General features: G+C 33.4%; 1 protein-coding gene across 3 annotated transcripts in view; it reads left to right on the forward strand.

Moving 5' to 3' along the window:
* The first annotated feature begins 504 nt into the window (after positions 1-504).
* LOC118269670 (lachesin) overlaps positions 505-24,719 on the forward strand; it is a 110,639-nt gene continuing 86,424 nt past the window's right edge. The window contains exon 1 of one of the 3 annotated variants that reach the window (XM_050706859.1): positions 505-713. The gene's annotated coding sequence lies outside the window, so the exon portion shown is untranslated. Of the gene's footprint in view, positions 714-6,613; positions 7,012-24,719 lie in introns of those variants that run through there. The other 2 variants (XM_050706860.1, XM_050706858.1) reach the window with 2 other exon arrangements.

Consider the following 24,719-nt stretch of genomic DNA (forward strand, 5'->3'; position numbering starts at 1 on the left):
CTTGAGCAAGTTCTGTGTTGTGGTAAACTGGTTGTTGAGTTTTATGTGCCGTTCGTGCATTACGTAGATATCTTATCTGAGTGATTTAAAAGTTAAGTCTCTGATAAATTAGTTTCTAGATTAAGCAGTAAGTATGTACGAAAATATACATTGATTCATAGTTATTAAGGTATTGGGAGAAAAATCTCTGCGGACTGCCTAGCGAGATACCGGAGCTCCGGTTCGAAAAGCCGAAGTAGGACCGGGGTGGTTTTTAGTCAGTAACATTCTGACACTCCCTCTCGCCTCGCCCAGGCGGGAGAAGTTATTGGATGATTTCCCCCTTAAAAACAAAAATAAAACGTCTTGTTAAGTTAAACCTGTTGTTACGAAATAATATTCATTGTGACGTGACAATGAATATTAATATCAATCAATATTTTTTGTGCATTACGAGTTGTGTGTTTGTATTGATACTCAAGTCCTTGATAGTTTGCAAGCAGCTATAGAGTGAGTCAGTTTCGTGTGCGTGGACAATTTGCGCATCCTTTTTATCAGAGTACCTTACGTAAGAGCACTGTGACAGTATAGTCAGTAGATTGTACATGTTTATGCTATCAATAGGTCTGTGTTGTGAGAGTTCTGTAAGAATTATTGTACGCGAGACTCTTAGTGTTTTTGTTTTGTACAATATATACAGTGAAAAGAAATAAGTATTTGCAAAACCGAAGTTGGTACGTACCTAATTATGTATATTATTTTTTCTCGTTAATTTGTTCATAATACACACGGACATGAAAATATCTGTAACTAAGAATTTGTTTGCAACAATAACGAACACAAAAAGAAGCGCAACACAAAAAAATATTCGAAGTGATTTATAAAAAGAAACCAATTTTTTTTAAATATAATCCCTACTACAATTGATCTTCTACCACAAAACACCATTATCTCCCTACCTCTAAGACAAGCACAATCTATGCCATAAACCCTGCTATTTATTATCCCTCCACTAATGATCAAAATGACTTAATAGACAAGTAATTAAGACAGTAATATTTTCCACTGGTACGTGTAAACGGGCGCACACTGCCATGAAGTGTGGTTGCCTACATTGGCAACATACTCGCTCTTATTAATAAACCTACTTAGATTAAAACTAGCGTAATAAATTAACTTACAAGGCTTATGTATTTATCTAACGGGTTTTAGATTCCGTTTAAATCTATTTTTGGTTATCCTAGTTTATTATTCACGCATACGTTTGTATGTACATATATAATATGTATCATGTTCATTCATTATACTATTTACACATATTTTGTTTCTTGTCAACTTCTAAAAATTACTTTGGAAAGAGTTTCAGAAAAATAAAATTAAGTCGAGACAATGCTTTTTCAACCTGATTTTATTTTTACGTGTTTATGCAAGTATGTAAAAGAAAAATATATTGCACAATTTTATCCACTATTTTAAAAAGTTCGTATGATTTAAGAATTATATTTTAAGGTACCTAAAAACCCAGTCTAAATAAAACCATAGACTTATAATAATGTTTTATTTTGGAAATAATAACAAACCTTGAGAGTGTCTAGACGATATTATTACTATCAAATTCGCAAAAATAATTTAAGTTGAAAGAATGTACCGAATCTAAAATCCATGATGTTCAATGAAGATAGAAAAATAGTGAATGTTGATTTCTATTCGTTTGTAAAGGAATATTTTTTCTCAGAAGCCTACTCATTGAGATTTTTGTACACGTTCAGAGTTATATCGAAATAACACTTCTATTAGTCAATTCTGTTAGATAACAATACTCTTCCTACAGTTAGGTAAAAAAATCACACTTCAAACCAATATCATAAGTGTGAAGTTGTTTGTTTGGATGTTCGTCCGTAAATCACGCTGAAACTTCTGAACGGATTTTGATGAAATTTAGCATACAGACAGGGTATAAAGCTGACCTGGGTGATAGGTTTTTATCTCACGGGAACGCGGGCGAAACCGCTTGCAGAAGCTAGTATTTTAATATTCTAACAACGACGACGAGTCTAACAATAAACTAAAAACATTGGTCAACATTTCGTATCATAAACCATAGAAAACCATACGAGCATTCAATCAAAAATGCAAAACGTAATTCCATTACACGAGCCACAACAACGAACTCAATCGAGAAATTTATTATTTACCTTCGTTCCGTTTAAACGTGCTGAACTATCTCATAAACTAGAGTAGGTACGGACTAACATCTAAACTAAAACATTTACTAAGCAAATTGTATCGACCGCCATGGCTCAGTAGACGTCGGGAACTTGGTTCAGGCGCAGTCCAAGACTAACCGCAAGGAGTTCGTCATTACTGAAGTGCCTTTAATTGGAACTGAAGAGCAAGCAATTATTATGCATAACTTTACAAGAGCCATCGTCTCTCTCGACTTAATAGAACGTTATATTAATTGACAAGAATTGATTTGCCAATGCAAATTTTAATTGTAAATTTCCATGCCTTTTTCACCAATTATATTCCATAAAAACATATTTCGCATTCAATAGAAAGAGTTAATTAAAAACGACGCACAAAAAATAGTGGACAAAAGATTCACTTGTATGTGCGTTCGCTGCCTTAATTAAATTTCTTTATGTATACCATGTTATGAATAGGACAGTGACCGGCCATCAAATATTATTTGATATTTAAGCAACAAAGTTATCTGAATATTTCTATAAAGAATTACAAAAGAGGGAAGTCACTTTTCACGAAGCAATGAATACCTCGTGAAGAGGGAAAAGAATTAGTTTCCGCTTTCAAAGTGAGTCCCTTAGATTTTAATATTTATAAAATCCCGTTGAGGACCGGAGTTCTGGAACTGTCTTCAGTGTTTTTTTGTGAGGACCCCAAAGTTGGCGTTTTCATAACTCTTTCTTTGGTAAGAAAGAGTATAACAAGTTTTCTGCTGACACAACATCCCTTCCAGTCGTTTTGGGGGACGATAAATAGAATGTAAACGGTTTAGTAAACCTTATATTTAAGAAATATGTTCGGAATATCGAGATTTTCTAGCTTACTGAGTATGTTTTTGATTTATGAGCTTTGAACGTAAAAAGTGTAATGGCCTAAAATAGAGTTAGTCCATTTTTATTATTGTCTGCACTGACACTGCTGTCGCGAACATTGAATTTATTTTAGTGCTTGCTAGACTGTTAATATTGCAACTTGATTTATTATATATTCATTCTCTGACATAAAATTATAACTTCAATAGTTTCGTAAAATTGAATGAATAATATTGTTTATCTGTGACTGCCTTGATGGCCAATTGGTTGCAAGTGCAACTGCTGAGCAAGAGGTCTCGGGTTCGTTTCTCGGGTCGTGCGAAGTATTGTTGGGTTTTTTTGGTTCTTAGAAAATTTCTCATTGGTAGCACAGGGTCTGGTAATGTGCCCGACTTATGGCAATAGGCCACACCCTCTATTACCTGGGACTTACGACATAAATTATGAAAAGTTAGTGTTCAGTGTACAGTGGCAGTACGTGTCTTAATATGTACCTGCGCCTACCCTTTCGGAGATAAAAGGCGTGAGGATGTAAAAATAATGTTTGTTATGTAAAACTGATAAAATCACTGAAACAAAATTCTATAATAATATAACTTGAATTAAAAACTTATCAACAGTTTGTACGTTATAAAAATCATTCAAAACAAGGTCAAATAAACAATTTACAACAACATAAACGATACAAAACAAGATAAAATTGAAACTTATCAACAGTTTGTACGTTATAAAAATCATTCAAAACAAGGTCAAATAAACAATTTACAACAACATAAACGATACAAAACAAGATAAAATTGAAACTTATCAACAGTTTGTACGTTATAAAAATCATTCAAAACAAGGTCAAATAAACAATTTACAACAACATAAACGATACAAAACAAGATAAACCAAAAAAAAGTAACTCAATAAAATCACTCACACACAACACACCCCGTTCCGTCTCAATGCCGAAACAATTTCTCACTATCAAATTCTTTCACCTTTCCTTCATACTTTAACCCTACAACATATTGGGCAGAGTTTCGTGGCGACACTTCGTAAACAAAATAATATTTAGATATGAAGTCGTTATCTGGGGTTGAACTCGTGAGTGTGACAAAGTGACATCTATAAACGCGGTTGAAGCGGCAAAACACTTGAATGTCGACCCCAAAGAGCTACGAAATACGCAAATTGAATAAGGAGATACGGCATTGTAGGGTTAAGATGTTTATTGATGTAAGAGCACTGGAGAATGGCCTATTCAATTTGTGTGGAGGTGTTATACATAATTATCTTACCTGGTGACTTTGTGGCCTTCTGGTCTTGCTGTCTCGCTAATCTGAATATTAGTTAGCGCTTAAGGATTTCATGCTCAGACGTGCTACAGATTTTCTTCATTTTTATTTGATGTTTATGTTGGTTATCAGATATGGGATTATATTTATTTTTTTATAATTAAAAAGTCTACTCAAAGCTTTTACAAACAAGTCAATATAAAATACCAACTACTACTAATAAACTAATAACACGTGATAAAGTACGAACCTCTATTTTTTAAAGTTGGATAATATACCTTTAATCTTCTCCTGGTCTGCAAAATACTATGCTGTATACAGTATAAAAATCGATTCAACCAAACGCGAGATAATCGCGCACAAACATACATATATACATGTAGGTGAAACTAAGTGAACGACAACAATCTTTTTTTAAATAGGTTAAAAAATATACCGGCCGAATTGAGAACCTCCTCCTTTTTGGGAAATCGGTCAAAAATGAACATGTACGATACATATTCCAACAAAAACCGTCGGCGATTACATCGATTTATAGAAAAAATTAAAATCATTCATCATGTATCTGACAGCCATTTTAAAAACACATTTCACTGTGATTACATTTCAATTACTACAAAAAATAAGGCTTTAATATATCGATATTAAAATGTTCCAACGTTGAGAATATGGGTGTATAAAGTTCCAGCCGTTTGAACAAAGGACTTCTCGCGTAAAATACCCGCCGGGTATAACACGATAGGTGCACAGGATATCTTAGATTTACCGTATTTGAATCGTATATATAAAATGTTCAATTCTATAGAAAATATACAGAATAGGTTAATGTTGGTTTCAAAGGTAAGTTGTATTTGTATGATAAGTTTGTTTATGTGCAAAGCAATAGTTACTGTTGCCAAAATAAAAGCCTGATTTTTGTCCGTGGCTTGTCCCAAGGGCTTACCTGTCGAACAAAGTATTATTATGTTATTCAATGCGAAATTTGTATGTTTAGAATCTTTATTTATTTAAAAACGATTAACCTTCATTAATGGAATTAATACAAGTAAAAGAGCATGCATACAATTTCGTACTTAATTTACTTTAACAAGGCAAAGAGTTTAGTACAAACAGATTTTATGGATAGTTTATTATACAGCTCCAATAAATCCTTCTAACATTCCGATACTTGAGGTAAGTATTCCTTTAACCTAGAAAGGAAATCAACCAAAAACACTACACACCAAAAAACAAAGCAACATAAAAAATCAACGGCTACCGTGAAAGTGGCAACGTTTCATTACATTCGGTTTAATTCGTCATTCGTAGCTCGTCGTGTCGGCATTGTTCGTGAGTTTGGGCACTTCGAAACAAACTTCTACGCTCAAGTGTTTGCGTTCCTGGCTCTTTAGTAAATTGTTATTCATAGCTTTGTATAAACGCCGCCCTCTCGGAAAGAGTACTTCACTCATACTCTTACGCTCTTATCTCCCAGTTAATATCATCCCCAGTTGTAAGGAAATTATTTTTCCTTCGTCCTTTGTTTCCTTTGTAACTAGTTCGAGATTGGGCGTTGGTGGCACATAACGCTTTGATTCTCGAAGTATGTTTCTATATAGATAACAATAATGTACGCATAAAGTTTTATACGTTTTTGTTAATGCATTGTTACGCTAGTATGGTACCCGTATTATCGACAATATACTTACTACTTAAGTGTTCATCGCTGAAGTGGCTATAAACCACCTCTTCAATAAATTCAGTGTAAAATGCTATGAAATAAACACCTGATCTTAGAATTTAATTCATTCTTTATTTATAACTTGCTCTGCTCTTATTAAGGCGCCCGACTTTATTGCTCGTAAAATATACCTGAGCTAACCCAAAAGAAAAATAAACAAAAAATATCTAGTATCAACTTGATACACAACTCATAATCAAACATTTACATTAAAAAAAAAATCTAAAAGAAATGCTTTATTCAAAATAGTACATTTCATACAAAGTGTAACTTAAAGAAAAATAAGGATAGCAATAGTTTTCGTAGTTTCACGATCGCAAGATTGATAACGGACATGCGCAATTCTGCTTTAGCGGTGTCTCTGAATGAACGCGATTTGTATAAAACGTGCAAAAACCGACCTTACACCGTTTCATTATGTTACATATTCGACCAGTTAACTTATTATTGTGTGCACCAACGCATTGGCACGTTACCATGAAGATGCGTCTTGAACGAGTTACACTCACATGTTCAGTGTAGATGCACACACTCTTAAAATGTACAGAACTCAGCGACTAGAAGTTAGTTGTCGTCCGTGTGTGTAGGTACATACATTTCTGTGTGTATATAAATTTTCGCGATAGCAAGATAGGGCAAAAGAGGAAAAGCGCCCGTAGTAAAAGCGAGCAAAACGGCGGCGGCCGGGTGGCCGGTGACAGTTGTCAGTATGTTGTGGAGCACGGTAAGGGATGGTGGTCTCGGGGGAGAGCGATTTTGGCGCTAAATACTTCGACTTCCCGCGCTTTCTCGGCCACGTGAACTGTTAAACTAACTAACTTTATAATGAGTTATTACTATAGAAGACTTTGAATATCGTATTTGAATATAGTGCCGCCGAAATGAACTCGTGTAGTTTTATAAAAAAAGTTATTTTGAACTCATGATTGTGTCGTGCCATATTGGTAGTTGTCTTCGATCGCGTGAAAAAGTAAGTGTTTTAATATTATTATTCATTTTTACTTTCTTATTCCAACATATATATGAAACGAATTATATTTACTTTAAAAGAATAAGCCATGAATAAGTCACATTTACATTTCAAATATAGTTTGAAGGAGTTGAACAGATTTAAGTAATAATGTAATGTGTTAAAATTTCATAAATTGGAAATATTATAGTGATTGATTCAATTAGAATTATTACAAAAGAAAAATTATTACACTGCTAATATTTCGAAGTTATTTTTAAACTCCAATAATTTACAACTAAACCAAAAGTGTAAAAGCACTTAATAAATGTTTCATACAACATTTCCGATTAAAATTGATTCTTTAACAAACTTTGAAAAGGTTTCGAGAAAAAGAGTTCGTAAGGAATTTTGTTTTGTAAATGAAATGTTGTAATTTGTTTTATGACTTTCTCGGAACTTTACCAATAAACATAATTAACTTAACTTTTAGTACGAACAGAAAGCGTCACGCACAACGCCCCTTGGGACATCTTCATTATAAAATTATGTCTTATTGTGCTCCATTCAGAATTCCCGCTTTTGAAAACTTTCCTTCCATCATATTGTTGTGTTAACTTTTTGATAAGACGTTTACCGTGTAGGGTTTATAAAATAATTATGTATTTATTATTTTATGTATGTGGAAAATATGTGAATTTTATTCAAATATTTTTTTTTTATTTATTGGAATTTATTTTATATTAATTGTTTTCAAAGTTTATTTCATCATTTTATGATTTTGTATTTAATTTTTAGCTATATTGACAGAAAATAATCAAACTTAAAGATATAAAATTTTTTGACATTAAATATTTAATGTTAAGTATACTGCTTTATTATAACCGAATTCTAAGAATTAGTCTAGGTGTTTACACTATGGTCTATATTGTATTATATTTTATATTATACTAACCAAAACTTAAGTTTAAAATGAAAATAAAAAATGATATTTTAAACAATAAATTAAGTAGTTTATTTTTTTATTTTGAGATATCATTTTTTGTTTTAAGAAGTTTTGAAAATTTAACTTTTATATCCATCCTTATAAAAGTAAAATTCTCAAAACTAACATAATAGTGCTCGACGATAAATAAAGTAATAAATAAAGCAAACCATTACATAGTTTGATGAGCATTAATTAATCTATGGTCTTGTTAAATTTGCCAGACTTTACCCTAGAGGGAACCGACATAGGTTGTTATGGCTATTTTTAATTAATCATTTTTTTTTTTCATAGTCAAAGCATTTATTTCGCTTAATTCGTACTTAGACGCTTGAAAAGTCAAAATGAATTGTCCGTCAGTCAGTGAAGTTAGAAGAACACGCAAGAAACTTGATCGTTACTCTTTTCTTAAAATGGTTTCTAAAATGGTCTTTTGATCTATTATCTTCTATAGAATAATGTAACTATAATACAGCGTCAAAATGAATGGAGCTACGAGATCAATTCATAAAGAAGAAAAAAAATGTATCTAAAGACGATTGTTTCAAACGTGGTGCCCACATACGTTCACTTACAATTTGAATCAATGCTTAACATATTTTATACGAGATATAAATGGTACCATCATATTTTTACGTCAACTAGCATACCTTTTTTTGTAATTTAGCTGAAAAGGTACGAAATTTAAGTTCGAAATCAAATAAATCAATGATTCTGTTTAATTACTCGAATATAACTTCAATTAAAGGCATTCGCAATTTAGGATACGTTAGGATTTAACCATCTATTTACATTGTCTGCCAGACGAAGCTTCAAACTTCGTAGACTTATGTGATCTGGACATTAATTTTAAATGTTTATGTGTTCAGTTATGATTAGATTTCGGTAGACAGACGTTCGTTGATTAATAAATAAGTGTATGAATATTTTAGTAACGAATTAAAATATATTGTAATATATACACCTACTAAAATTGTATGTTCATATCCTTTTTGCGATGCTTGAAATTGCTAGAAATTGTCAACAGTTTCACTACCGTATATATTCCACGAAACTTATAACGCTCATCACATAATGCACCTCTTCTCTCTACTCTTTCACGGAACAAAATAAAACTTTTTTTTGTAACTTTTTCTAGTAAAATACAGCACCAATTAGATTAGAATAAATTTAAACTCAGAATTATAGTTAGTTTTTATTTAAAGTTTAAAATTTCGAATAAAGAAACCACAATCAAAATTAACCTTCAAAAATGCAACGTCACGCCTTTTATCCTCGAAGGGGTAGACAGACGTGCACACGTGCACGTAATGCCGCTATACAATGTATACCCACTTTTTACCGTTTGTGTTATAAGTCTCATATAACAGGGCGTGAGCCTTTTGCCATATACTGGGCACAATTCCAGACTCCGTGCTGCCACTGATAAATTTTCAAAAACCAAAAACGTCCAGTCAACACTTCAATTAAACTCCAATTGTACCATAACATGCAAAAAGTAGCATTTATTGCTAATTCTATCTTATTCCAAAGGAAATAAGTATGAAAATGAAATGTGATTTGATAGTTAGCTATTGGCAGAGCTAGTAACTTCCATATTTGAAGTGAAATGAGCCAGACTTCACCCGAGGGGTTACACGTCAATAGATATGAGGATTTACATATCTACTTCGAGATAGATGAAGCTGAAACATTGGAGTCGCGTGGATTTACTACACTGAGAATTATTTATTTAATATTTAATTTCAATTTTGACTAAACGTAGTTCATTCTTTTTTTTAATTACAGACATTAAAACAAAGGGTTTCTGTATATTTAAGTATAGTATAGTAAAAACCAGTTGTATTTTTGATAACGTAATATACGTTAATGAAATGTATGTAAAAATCAAAACAAATTTTTAAGACTGAAAAGGTAAATATCATTTTAGTATAATCTATTTTAATACATTAATTAACATCTTCTAATAAAAGAATATAATTACTATATCAAAATAGTGACTAGTGATAAACTAAACCTACAATTATTTAGCTAAAATAACAGTTCATAAAGTAAACGTAAACGTGGGTTTACAAACCCGATAATTATAGTTAATAAAAAACTATTTAAAGTTAAACTTAGACTAACGTTTTTAGATCTAACTGTCTGACTTATCAAATGTAGGTGTCTAGTAATTACAGTTGAGGGTTATCCGATACAAGACTAAGGCAAGATACTGCCATTAAAAAAATATATCAACTAGATAAACAGATTTTTATTTTGTTATAAATCTAACATTGTAATGTTCGCTGCTCTTGTTCTGAAGATAAAATTTAGGTTCGTTTTATCTAAGTATTGTTATCTTACACGACAAAATAAAGAATACGTGTCAGATATTTTCTCTTTACCCAACAGACGGACTACTTCATTTTTCATACTCCGTCTCCCTATTATGAGCCCCAATTAAGGCTTGAAACTAATCGAGAAAAACCCTCGTATCTATTTATTAAGCCGCATTTTCGAACTTTCAAATAAAAATCTTCTTAACTTACTGTTTCTTAGTTTTAATTTAACATTCATTATACAAACATACGAACACTATGTACAACACACACACGAGGTGTTTGATATTATCATTAAGGGATTTAAATAACTACACCCACCCTTGGCAACAGACGGAAATGCTCGAAGTTTACTGTCGCACCGAATTATTAATATGAAATAGTTTTGTAACTAATTTTGAGGTAATTAATGGTAATCTCGCAGACTGTATATAACATCTGGCTTTCCTTATAAATGTTAATAAGTTTAATGTCATTATTATTCTAATGATGATGAGGCTGGATTTTGTTAAGGTTTCTTTGATAAGATTATTTTAATATGACTTATAGTCTAGTACTTTTTAAGTTGTTTTCTGAAATTCTTTTGACGGGATTTTTAACCGACTTCAATAAAAGGCGGTTCTCAGTTATGTACTATTTTTACACGTAGAACACTGGTTACCGACGCTTAGTGGAGGTTTTGCCTTCAATAGTTTTCTCTCTGCAGTTAATGCTTTCAATGAAGTTTACTGAAAACTATTATTAACTGTAATGTTCGTTTTATTAAAATACGACTTAGAAGACAAAATATTTTCATAAATCATATTTTTTTACATGACTTTGATATGTCTTTAACTAAACCTTTTCTTTCACGTAAATAAGGCTGACACTGAGTAATAATGTTCAAAGGACATAAACTAAAATTTAAACTAAGATTCATTCTTACTTCTTCGAGTGTAAGCGTAGTCACCGCAGCGAATGAAGCCATGCAATATCTCCATCCAATGCAGACTAATCTTCTTTAAAAATCTTTTCTTCAGAATTCTTTGCCAGATTTTAAAAAATACCTATGTTAATACTCTTTACGTAATATAACATCAATCCTGTTAATCTTCGAAGGAAGAGAAGAGACTCTAGTATAGATTAAGTCTATTCTTTATAAAAATGTTGGGTGCGTTTACAAACATACAAATTCACATACACATGATACTCCGACTCTAAACAACAATTCACGGATCATACAGAGAGTTATTTCTTGCGGGAATCCACCCGACTATACGTTGCGCGGCAGCCCAACCACGCTGTCAATTCTTTGCGAATTAAAAAAAAATAGAGATAATTTTGGTTTTCCTAAAGTATGAAGAATTATTAATTTACAAGACAGAAGATTGTTTTCCAAATAATACAAAATACTGTCTCACAAACCTAGTAAAAGCAGCCATTAATAAACCCATTCATATAAATGAACAAATTATAAAGCTAGCAAACATTACCAACTCTTACTTTTTTCTTACAAACGTACATTATCATATGAGTCCCTTTTATATTTATTTCTTAATTTATGTTTTAGAATTCTTAATATTACGCAATATACCAAGCAGGGAAACCAACCCACCTCCTGATTAAATCCATACATCATATAGGAAGCGATGGAGTGACATAAGCGTGGCACCATACGGAGATTTGCATACATTATTACTAATTATATTCAATTAATTAATGGGTAATATATTCACTATCGAATGGATATTAAATATTTATATTATGTGTTTACTGAAAATATACACAACCAAGTTATTATATTAATAACGTTAATGTACAGTTACATACCGTAGTAATTGAAATAAAAAGCTACGATGTTCGTAGCGCGTCACGTAGCGACCGCTACGCCGTAGCACGTAGATATGATTGCGTCCGCAGTACAAATAAAGATTAGCTATTTACTAAGTTCATTATAATACCGCTGTTATTGTTCTAGTGGAATGTTATCTAGTAGAAAATTATCGTTGTATCTATTTCTATGAAATGTTAATGTGTCATACATTTTTCAAATTTATCATGTTTTTAAAATAAATATGAATGTTGTTGGACATTTAACTGACCCAAACAGGTGTAAATAATTTATCAAGTGTTTATTTCAGAATGATTTCTATTATTTATTAATATACTAAACACATAAACAATTCAATATAAAGAAAATACTTGTCAATCATATCTTTTCCACTTTCTTCATTCATAGATCGAAAATAGTACCGACGAACTTCATGAACTATAAGTTCAAGGACCTTTATATATCTGTCTATCGTTTATCGGAAACCTTCTAATGAGTAACATTAGATAAGTTCACGATTGATAGTGGCGTATATTTCGTTAGTCACAGCGAACAGTTTTTATCTTCCAATCGTAAATGGTTTTACTGGGACAACTTCTAGGAAACAGTCATTTGTTTTACGGAGACAAGAACTGGCCACTTATTTCGTTTTGTTTTTTAAAGTGAGGTTGGAAATTATAATTTAGTTTTTTAAATAAAACTTGGTAAAGCTTTACCAGGTATTTTACTTTTTTAAAACATTTAATACATAAATTGTTCATAATTGTGTTTGTGAAATAAGATACGATATTTAAAATCTGATATGGAGATTAACTAATGTAATCATAATAATTAATTTCGTCAATTAAAAACATAATTACAGCTCACAATAAGACAAATCAGTTTATGTAAATTTTAAAATTGAAATTAAAGATTTGTATTTCCATGTATACATATAACCTGTTACCTAAAAATAACACCAAGATCAAAACGTATGATAATTTTCTATTTTTTACACAACGCAACCGTATGAGAGAGAGAGAAAGAGATAGTATAATAAACAGTTATTAGAGATTACTCTCCTCTTATAAAATACACATTCCTACGTATTTAAATTGGCTTTTACAAAGGCCCAAAAACACTGGTCTTTTTGGCCTTTTGTGGTTGTTATTGCATTGCACTCGCTTTTCATTCGCCGATGAAAATATGACCCGCTACAACAGTTCTGTACGATCATATTTTTAGTTTACATGCATCTACATTTTATGTTAGGTGTAAAATTTAAGGATTTATTAGCTTTCAGTGTGGAATAGTGATGTACGAGCAGTATTTAAGTGATATGCATGTTTAAATATTTCAGTGTATATCTTGCACCTAAGTTATTTGGTGTCATATTAAATATATTGTATTTACATAATATTTTTACTCATAGATACATAGGTACAAGCTATTCATTAATATTAGACAATACAATTTTTTTTGCGTTGCCCCACACTGGGATTTTCTCCTGTGTCGTGGGTACAACAAACATACAAGTTTACATACACATCACGCTCAGACCCGAAACAATAATTAGTGAATCACACAAACAGTTACTCCGCGCGGAAATCGAACGCGCTACACGTTACGCGGCAGCCTGTTGCCCAGCCACCACGCCAAATGCCAAACAATCATTAAAGTCAGACCAATAATTTTATTGTACTCCTCGAAGTACTAAAACAAAAACAAGGATCAAAACGTTTAATAAAACCGTGGAATCACATAACAAGCCTTTAATAACACATACACGCTTTCATTAGAAAAACAACACAATGCCTTTATTGCTACATTGAATTGGTGCAACAACACAGAGAATAGACTCGCTAATGTCCGCCAACGACTGTTTACACGCGTAGATTACGTGTTAACGCAACGGTAACAACAGAGATCGCAAACAATTAGCTCATTATGGACGGTAGCCTAGAGGTTCTGTTGAACACATTGGTTATTGCAATAGGGTTGCTTTTTGTGTGACACATTTCTTTAAGTTCAAATGTTTTGTTTCTGGTTTTAAGGTAGGACTTGTTAATGTGTTTATTAGATGTTTACATATGCGTTTACAGAAATCAATTATTTGAGTATTTTGGATTCATTACAATAAAATTATTATAGTGAAGCAAAATATATACACATTTTAAATGACAAACAAATGGAAATGGAACCCTTTTGTATTGATCCCTTTCCAGTAGTAACTCTATGATAACGCATCTAAAGTTTCAAGTTATATGTACAAGTTAATCAAGCATTATCACACTTACAACAACATCCTATCCCTTGAAACTGAAGTTTACATTATCACGCTAACTTGAGTAGAACAGCACACAAGTGAACAACAATAAAATACAGATGTTATGACCAGAGGAACTTATGCATAATGTATACATACCACATATACATACATACATACGTATTACCAGGTATGGCCCGCAATTCAAACATGACGTGTCCCGGTAGCAATATTTTGACCGTGACATATCTTTACGAGTATACAGCACAGAGATATACACACACATACATAGATACTGGCAATAATATCATTCTACACATTTCAGGTAATAATATACAGCGCAGAATCTCATATTTCGTAGTCTACGCCGACACCACACGCTGGGCCAAATGTCAAATAAATATTGTAAAATCTCTGTACTCAGCTCTCATAAACGTGTAATCGTTAGATATAGTACTATATTTTCGTATTATTTTCGTTCAAGTAGGGGTCGAGTTCAACATTCGGGAAATTGGATTTTGTTTCACCTACTGCTTCAAATTCCTTCTAACTAAGACTAAATAAACTGTTATAAAATAATGTTATGATTCTATTTAAATTCAATTGTGTTTTAGACGACAATAACCTATGTTGAAAACAGTTCCGTCAAACTGAGTTTTCGTTAAAACGTTTGTAAATGTTTTAGGTACAAGGAAAATTGTTGTAAGATATCTTAAGCCTTATTGCATACACGTAGTGGTATAATATGTTCTGAACTTGTCAAATAACTTTATGGAAAAATAAAATGCAATAAAAGTATTTGTCACTTGCCACGTATATATTATTAATCTAGATATTCCATTGGATTTAAAACACACAACTAATATTTTGAACTTTAAGACCGTCATATCTTCGTCAGTGTTCATTTACGTGACATAAAATCGAGTAATTTGTTAATGTAATTAACAGACTAATTCGATTTTTTTTCAGTAAACAAACCTATTGAGTAGGAATAATATTAATACCCACTCAAATATTTTATTGAATTCGGTAATACCGGAATTATGTTCAGGAAACAATTTTTCCTTATGCATGTTATTCTTTCCGTGTGTATTTACGATACAACTACCAAAAACCAATCTCACTACTATCAAATAAATTGTGTTTTTACTACATATTTCAAAACAAAAAAAGTTTATAACGTAAATTTTACCTTCAAATTACATGTTTAATATGAATTCATACACGACGACCATTAACTAAAACCATCCTGTGGTTGACTCAGTCAAAATGATAGCTAAACCCATGTTTCAACTGCACGGTGCACGTAGCTTGCAATTAATACCTTGCCTGGAGCAAATTTAGATAATAGTTTGTTCCAGTGGATCTAAGCTGTGGTATACGAATCGTTGCTATTTGTGTTACTGCAATTTTGATGCATAACTGTTACTGACAGTAACTCAGTGTCTGTGTTGTGGTTACAAAATATTGGAATTGTGAACTGTTTTAGGGTTCGTTAATTACTACTTAGAATTAGTAATATTTAACCTTGGGTATCGTGAGGGTTAACCTGGGAGTTGATTTGAATAAAAGTTCTTGGTGGTTATCGGATACTTTTATTCCGAATGACTGTACTGACTTAATAAATTATATAATACTTGACTTTGATGCCTGGTACCAACCTTAGAATAAATCCTTAGGATATTAAGTATAGTATTGTCGGAAAATCTTGACTGCCTTACAGGAGTTGTAGCGGTTTTGAGAGGTTATGGCGGTTTTCTCCCAATAAAAAGTAGAAGAAAAATCTCGAAACTCAAGAAAAAAAATAGAGTAAAGAACCATTTAGGATTATTGACAATATGTTACGTAAATACAAACCAGGACCATAGAAACACAACCTGTACATGTTCTTTGAATGGAATATTTACACGGTATGTTTCTATTCAAGAAATCATTTTTGGTATAACTTCACAATTAAATGAAATCCTTGTATTCAAATCAAAATCTAGATAGCTGACACCATTTTGTGGCTCAATGACTCAGAAAAATATTTCACTCGATAATCCCAAAAACTTTTTATGTATTGTGATTGTAAATGTTGATAAATACATTAAACATTTATTGATAATGAATATATAAATGTATTAGTTTCAGTACATTGGCATTTCAATTTAAATGTAAGTATACGAGTATAGGTACTGAGAATAGATAATAATGGGTATTAACAATTTCTTTTAACATAGGCACTGGTTAAAAATATTAAGAATAAATTTTACCTCCACTATAAAAGAAGATTTCGCCATAGTTTCCACCCTTGATACGTCGCTTGGTGTGCTGCTAACTATGGTCTCTGTTCAATATGGAGTCCCTTAATTGACCCTTATTATACCCGTGGGAAGAGCAGAGGCGGTGACAAATGTATTTTACTCTGACAAAATAAGCTACATTTTCCTTTTAAGCAATCTGCACCCTTAGTACGAGTGTAATCGGGCCACTGACTCCGATCGCTAAAAAGCTAGTCCAATATTTGTTTGAACTCAAAAATAAACCCTAAAATAAATCACTTTTACCCAAAGTTAGCTAGCATTTAGAGCTTTAGAAAATCCCACGCAATTAATGCGAACCTATTTACCGGGAAACATAAAGAAGCGACAGTTTTATATAGCAACATTGAATTTAATAAGAGAAAATATAGGCACAGAATTTCACGCCTAATAAAACCGACGCCCACTGATTTTTTCTTATCTTTTTTCCTAATATAAAAACGATTACCAAACTTGAATTAACAAAAGGTTCCATTCTAAATGTTACCCCTATTTGGTTTCTATTATGTCTCACAGTATTGTGTGGATCTTTGCTAAGATTTCTTTGCTAAATGTTTGGTAAATACCTTGGTAAATGAAAACTTTTCGACTTGCTTAGTGATTTATCGTTTGTTAAAAAACAATATATCTTCGGGAAGTACCATTCCCATATATGGAAAACCCTAATTATTAGTAAATTATATAGTACATAATAATGTTACAAATGCGAACATTTATGAGTTTGTGTGTATATGTGTTACTCAACCACGCCAAAACGGCTGAAGGAACCAGGGTGAAATTTTGAACAGGGATAGATTAAAGTCCTAAATAACACATAGGCTATCTTTTATCCCACGGAAACGCGGGTGAGGCTGCTGACCTTTAATATAAAACTCGCAGCAGTAACTTCGTCACCTCCACAAGTTTCCTTTGTTTGTCCAGTACTAAATATAAGCGGCTTCCAAGGAGCTAGTTACGAGCTATCTATGCAAATCACACCCAGTCCGTAAAGTCAAGCTAAATTCATGCCTTGTATAATAGAAGCGAGACGAAGAAGATTGACTGCTTCGTTGATCAAGGATTCATAATAACTAAAGCTGAGTAAGTCTCGGAAGACATTCATGGTTTATGGGTGAACAATTCGATGGCAAATATAACAGTAAAGGATTCGGGCTTCAAAGAGCCTTGATACAACATAGTGGTTGTTATTTGCCTATAGATTCGTGTTATACTACAAATTGTTTGCACGGTTGGTGCGGTAGCTGGGCAACCGGCTACCGTGCTTCGTGTAGCGGGTTTGATTTCCACATGGAAGAGCTCTTTTTGTCATCAACAAATAGTTGTTTCTGGTCTGAATGTCATATGTATGTGAAATTGTATGTTTGGAAATGCAACCATGACGTAAGAGAAAATCCTAGTACGTGGCAACGTTTAAAAAGATATTTACACAAAACAAAACATACACCTATCTGCACAAATAGCACATAAGATGTAATATTACTTTTTTTTTAAATATATATTTGATGGGTCGACGTATGGCCTCTATCTCGCTAGTGGTAACTAATGATACGGCCTAAGATGAAGCACGTCTGCCCAAGAGCAACCTATTCACTTGGGCCTTGGTTATACCCATCAGGAAATACAGAAACACATTTACATGTTAATGTAAAACAAAGTGAAATTGAACGCACAACATGTATAACAAGACCAATCTTTGTCAATAAAACATCACCAATACATGAACTGTAAAACAGTTCGTGTATTTGAAATTTTGAGCTGCATTTGAACATGAATGCTTTTGTCCGTGAACTAGAATGGGAACAAAGAACTACACACGGCTTCAACGGCTGAAGTAACGTTCAATAAAGTTCTATTCTTGTCAAAAGTTGTGAACTGTAATATACAAGAGTGACTCTTATTATATTGTAATCTTTATATGACGTCTAGTACGAAAGGTTCACAAAAAAATGTAAATTTATTTCGACATTCTTTTTAAAGAGTTACAAATAAACAATTCTATTTTTGTTCGTGTTCAAACAGAGTAAGGTCAAAATTCTTTCACCCATACAACATACATACTCATATATTTTAGGTAAAAATTCCTCCAGACACACATAAACCCTACACGCTCGCAGCTCACAATTGAGAACGAAGAGAGAGAGTATAACAAAAATTTAATACACATAACAATCCGTCGAGAAAGGAAAAACAAACTTGATCACTTATGTATAACATCGAGTTAGTTGAAGGCAGTCACAATAGAAATAAAAGAAAAGATTCTAACGATACTTTCCCAAAGAAAAGAGTCGCAATCAGCTGGTAGATAAAGTTCTAGTTTGTGGAGCGCGCAATCTAGAATTGGCGAACAGTTTTAAAACTGTATCCACGTGTTTTACTTTGAAAAAGGTTGAACTTTTTCAAAATATTCAACTTTTATATGTCGGTATGTTTGGAACTTGTTATAGGTATTTTTTAAAAAACATCTAACCAATTAGGTGTTAGACAATTTTTCACATTTATGTTGCAAACTCTCATATTTTTTTCACGGAATTTATGATATTTTTTTTACTTTCCAAACAAATACTTTTAAAACCATGTCATATCATTTATTATTTCCAAGAAATTTTCACAACAGATAGCACTTTTAATAAAAATAAAATATTGAAACTATGCTTTTTTCAGTACAATTCATATTTACATGGGGCAAAAAGAACAAACTCCCTATTTTTATTATTGGCTCCCCGAAAAAAGTATTATTAACGAAAAAGCTTCCAAAAATAGGCAATCGGTGTTATTACATTCATTCAATAGCGTTTAAAAGTAATTTGGGTAGCCAATTTCAAAACAGAATGGTAACACACAAAACATTCACACAATCAAATGAAATAACACTCGAAATGACCTACAACAACCCCAAACACATATGAACTGAATTAATCAATAATCGAAAATGCTACTAAATTATGCATACGTAATAGAAGGCACGAATTTAATTCACGTGTAGCAGACGTAGTGTTCAATTTAATCCCTATGTGAATTTGGTTCGAGTCAGTGGTTGGGAGCGACAGTGCTTACACTGAAGTTTGTAACTTTGTCTCTGCGCCCCACCCACCCCCCGATGCCCTAAGGATACGTCCAGCTAATATGTGGCCGAATTTTGGGGGATTCCAATTTAGTCCTATTTATGCAGCACCTTAGCTTTAGATTCGGACGGGATTGGGAGCAAGTGAAATGTTCTAGATATTGATTGTTTCATATCTAAGTCAGTGGGATTGCAAATATTTAGTTGGTTCTGTGTTGTTGTTTTGTTGTATCTACATTCATACGTTTCTACGTTACGTTACGTATCTACGTTCATACGTTTTTATTCATAGACTTAATAATGTTTTCGTTTTGTTACCTAGAAATATCAAATTAAAAAATATTTTTGACATTTCTTTTTTCAATGTTAGTTATGAAGTTGAGACCTTTAGTGAAATGAAAGGAATAAAACAATGTTGCTATTCTTATGTTCACTTGTTCACCGTTGATATTATATATTAATATTAGGGATTTTTGTAACAGGCAGCAACATCAACATTTCCAAACCACATTTAATAAAACATCACACAAAACAATCCGTACTAAACACGAAATATCGTGATAAATAATTCTAACGAAAACTCATACCGAATTCATTCCACCAGATGGCTGCCAATCAACGAATCCCATTTTATTTTGAACATTCAGTCTTCATTAGACCGTAACTGTCTAGATTTTTCTGTTTTGTGGCTTAATTAACAAGATCAGGCTTACACTGCCTTTTTCCAAATGGAACGGGAGAAAATTCTTGCTATGCCAAAAATACCAAGATTTTAGACTGTGAAAAGCTATTTAAAAATACGTTAAAATTAGTTCACATAATCTAACTGACAATGAATATTAAATTATGATTTTCTTTAATCTATTGCTCCAAAACAGCTCAACTAATTTTAATGCGATAATTTCTAACGTATACTTTCTGAGAAGAAATAATTGAAACAAAAATTTCAATTTCAGTTTATTTCCAGTTACTTCACATTATCTTTGTTCTGTGACAAAACCCGGTATTATGGTTTCTTCACATTATCCCACATACACTGAAAAGCCTAATTAAACATGAAACAGTCTACAATACACGTTCCCGCCCAAACAACTGTCAGTCAAGAAACGTCGCGACAACCGCAGCGCAATCACGCGCATGCAGCAATCATGGCGCGCATTGTTGCCGTTCCGTGCAGTGCTTATTGTGCGATGTTGCACCTGAGTCACACCGTTCCACTTGTTTGGAACTAGAGCACACGGCGCGAGCGTCTTTTCACTGCAATTGTATTACGCGCCATTGTCCCGTTTCATTTATTCATAGCTATTCACGGAGGACAGCTTTCCCTTTCTAGATTACAGCCGAATATGTAACGTGTCGGGTTTTATACGTTTGTGAGCGGTTAATGTTTTGTTGATTTGAATAAAACCTGTTCGTGTATTCTCGTTGAATGTACTGCTTGTTTTAGGTAGTGCATGTTGTTATGATTTTTAATTTGAATGTAATTGTTACTAAGTTGTAAAATCTTAAGAAACACCGGTTCTTATCTGATATAGACAGAATTCTTTCTCATTGTTCCTGATCCTCAACACCACTCAAATTCTAACCCCAAAAGGGATACAACCCAACTATAACGCCTATGGTGTATCTCATGTCCATGGGCGGTGGCGACTGCTTACCATCAGATAACCCGTCTGCTTGTTTGCCGGCTTTTACCATAAAAAATCAATCCTTGTATATTAGTTTTCCATGTTTATTATGGAGTTAAACTAAAGCTTTACAAATTCTAACACAACACTTTGAATAAAGTTGTCATGTCCTGTTGCCGTACAATGGATTCAATCGATGGTCTGTGCTACGATTTTATCATATTTTGGTCAAACTCAAAAAACCTGACCTACCATTAATAATACCTTTATCTAACAATCTTAGGTAGTACTTACAAGTACTAGATATTTATATCACCACGACCTAAACCCTGTCTTCATGTCGTTACACTCCTGACCACTAAGGGCACATTGGGCTTTTAAAGTTTCTGAATTGTTTATGATTCTAGGTAACTTTCATGAAGAAACTACCTTAACTGTGTGTCTGCTATTAAGTATTTATTTCAACGTCTCGAACTCGTTTTCACCAATTTTCAGGTACCTTACTTTACCATTACCATAGCATTATCTGTTATTATGAACACAGTTCGGGGGGAAAATTGGTTGTTCATAGTAGATTATTTTAATGTGATTGAATGCGACACTAGTACAGATACTATTGGGCATAACAGTAGTTTTTATACATGAACTGATAGGAGAATGGTAGGAGAATTTTGTTAACTATAACACTTTCGATTTATCGTGACTGCTTTGCTGTGTGTCCGTGTCTACAATCATGACTAACGAACGCAAAGTTCTGTATTAAATATGACTTAGAGTTTATGGCCTTAAAAGCTTTCAATAATAGCTTAGACAGAACATAACAGCATCTAAAGGTTATAGCTTAGTTAGCCAGTTTAGCCTTTTATGAATTAAATCTACAGAATATATTTATCAATCCAACCATCAAAAACAACGAAACCACTATCACCAAAAGCGCCAGATTCCTATTTTTTCGCGTCAGTAAAACGTCAGATATGTGTAAATGCAAGTGTTCCAACGGCTGCGTGGCCGGGGCATCTGCCCATCTATCACTCAAACATTACGTATGCATGACAGATAGGACATACCGTTTTGCTTTTTAGGATTCCGTCAAAACCGAATTCGTGTTAACGAAGTTCTTTTATCTGTGGCCACTGTCAGTTTTTTTGAAAATACAATTTATTTTAAACAAAAAATATGAAAAGAAAATGTGTATTTTTTAAATATTTTCCTTTGTTTTGTAGATACAGATTTTTTGTAAGGAATTAAGTGATTGGCTCTTTAAAACGTTACTTCTGCTAAATTATATTATTCTGTTCCATCATTTTATTAACAGAACACATACATGTATGTAAAGGATTTTTGGTATATTTGAACGTATACCTATACGAAAATACACGTTCATTTCCAAAGCTGGATAGGATATCCCAACCAGTATTATGAACGTGTATTACACAAAGATATCTTTGTGTTCTAATCAACTTCATTGTGTGTTCCGTATCATGGACAGATTCGACACATATTGATTACATAGACTGCAATGTTTTAACTGTATTCTACATTTTAGTATTAGGAAAATGTTCCTTGTCCCTACACCAAAACTGTAGGTAAATGTGAAATTTCTTTTTTCTTTAACTATAAAATAACAGTTTACACACTTAAATTAATGGAGAAAAGCTTTATTAGTTTCCTTTTTCTTGTTTTGATATTATTCATTCTTGGTTTTGGTATAATTAGGTATATTTTATGAATTTAAAGTTTAAGTCATAGACACCTTCACCACATACTTTACATCTAAAAATCAGACATTTTGTTTTCTTTATATTGTAACATTTGCTTTGACGTTCAAAAGTGCCTTCCCGGTCTATTTGAAATAAATAATTTAGACTTTGACTTTGAAAGATGTACAACATTAACTTTTCTTCTTCGCACAACATATTTATGGCAGGGTCAAAGGCACAAAAAGACAGATACCAAAATAAAATAAGACACATCATGGCGGTTTAGCGTCCATTTTTTTCAGACGACTGGTCACTCACAAACTAATTCAGGGCGTAAACAGACTGTATGATACGGGTACAAAGCTGTGGTCATCCGGGACTCGGGTACGACTGCCGTCATCAATCATGGTGATATTGCGTGACGCATCAACTTGCGAAGCGACCGAAGCGACGACATTTCTCTTTACATGTTTATTTGGATTTGTGCTGTTTTGTACCTAGTTGTTGAGCTAATTAAGTGGGTTTTTGTTTAATTCAGTAGACTAACGATTTGTTTGAGAAGAGATAGTACTAACAGAGTTTCAAGTCGTTTTTACTTCTTTTAAAATATCTACTAAAAGAAGTAGCTAAATTTCTTATTTGTACATTCATTAGCAAGTACAATTGAGGTAGGAGGGAGGCTTTAGTGGCGGAATGGCGGGAAAGGCTTCAACGCCCTACCGCTGGCTTCAACATCATCGAAGCAATCCGGCCAGTACTCGTTGATTGGCTTGGGAGAAGACATGGTTCCTTGTCATTTCATGTGACACAAGTACTTTCGGGGCATGGATGTTTTGGGAAGTTTCTGTGTCGTATAGGCAGGGAGCCACGCTCGGTGCCATCACTGCGTCCATTGTGAGGAGGATTCGGCGCAGCACACACTCGTGGAGTGTGTGGCTTGGGACGGGCCGCGTCGTGCATTCAAATCCGAGATCGGTGACGATCTGTCACTGCCGATTGTTGTCCAGAAAATGGTCAGCAGTGCAGAGTCGTGGGATATTTTTGGTTTCCTTCTGCGAAGATGTCATGTCGCAGAAGGAGTCCTGCGGAGAGGGTAGGGATAACAACTTTTGTACCTTGTGCAGCAGGCGCACCGGGCGTATAAGGAGAGCAGAAATTGCTCTCTTTGTTGCTAAATGGGTCTGGGGACGGCGGACTTGGGGAAGTCCCCGTCACGCCGTTATAGAGGACCCAAAGAGGTGGCGCGTGTTGTGTCCACGCGTAACGCCTCCGAGACGTAATGGTGCACGGAGGAGATTAACACCTCACTTCTCTGTGCATATTGAGGTGGGGCCTGACAAGGCAGGCCGCCACGAGTTCGTTATCTGCGGAAGAATTTCGTTTCTCAGCTCCCTCGTACCCATATTGTGAGACACACCGGGGTGGGTTTAGTCAAGTAAAGTCTACAGTCCCTTCGTCCTCCCCAATGACGGGGCTCTATGAGGACTTCCCACCTTGGGGTCATTGCTTTTACACAAAAAAAAAGGAGGAGGCTTTGGGTGTGGATAATCTTTCTAAGAATCTATATCGAATACCTACTTCATAGTATCGTTTATATCTCAAAATGTAACGTAAACTTACTAAAGATTTGCGTGCAAAATTGACTTTGCAAGCCGAATTTATCTGTGTCGCAGATA

The sequence above is a fragment of the Spodoptera frugiperda genome, chromosome 30, assembly GCF_023101765.2.
Source record: "Spodoptera frugiperda isolate SF20-4 chromosome 30, AGI-APGP_CSIRO_Sfru_2.0, whole genome shotgun sequence".
In the NCBI taxonomy this organism is placed as follows: Eukaryota; Metazoa; Arthropoda; class Insecta; order Lepidoptera; family Noctuidae; genus Spodoptera; species Spodoptera frugiperda.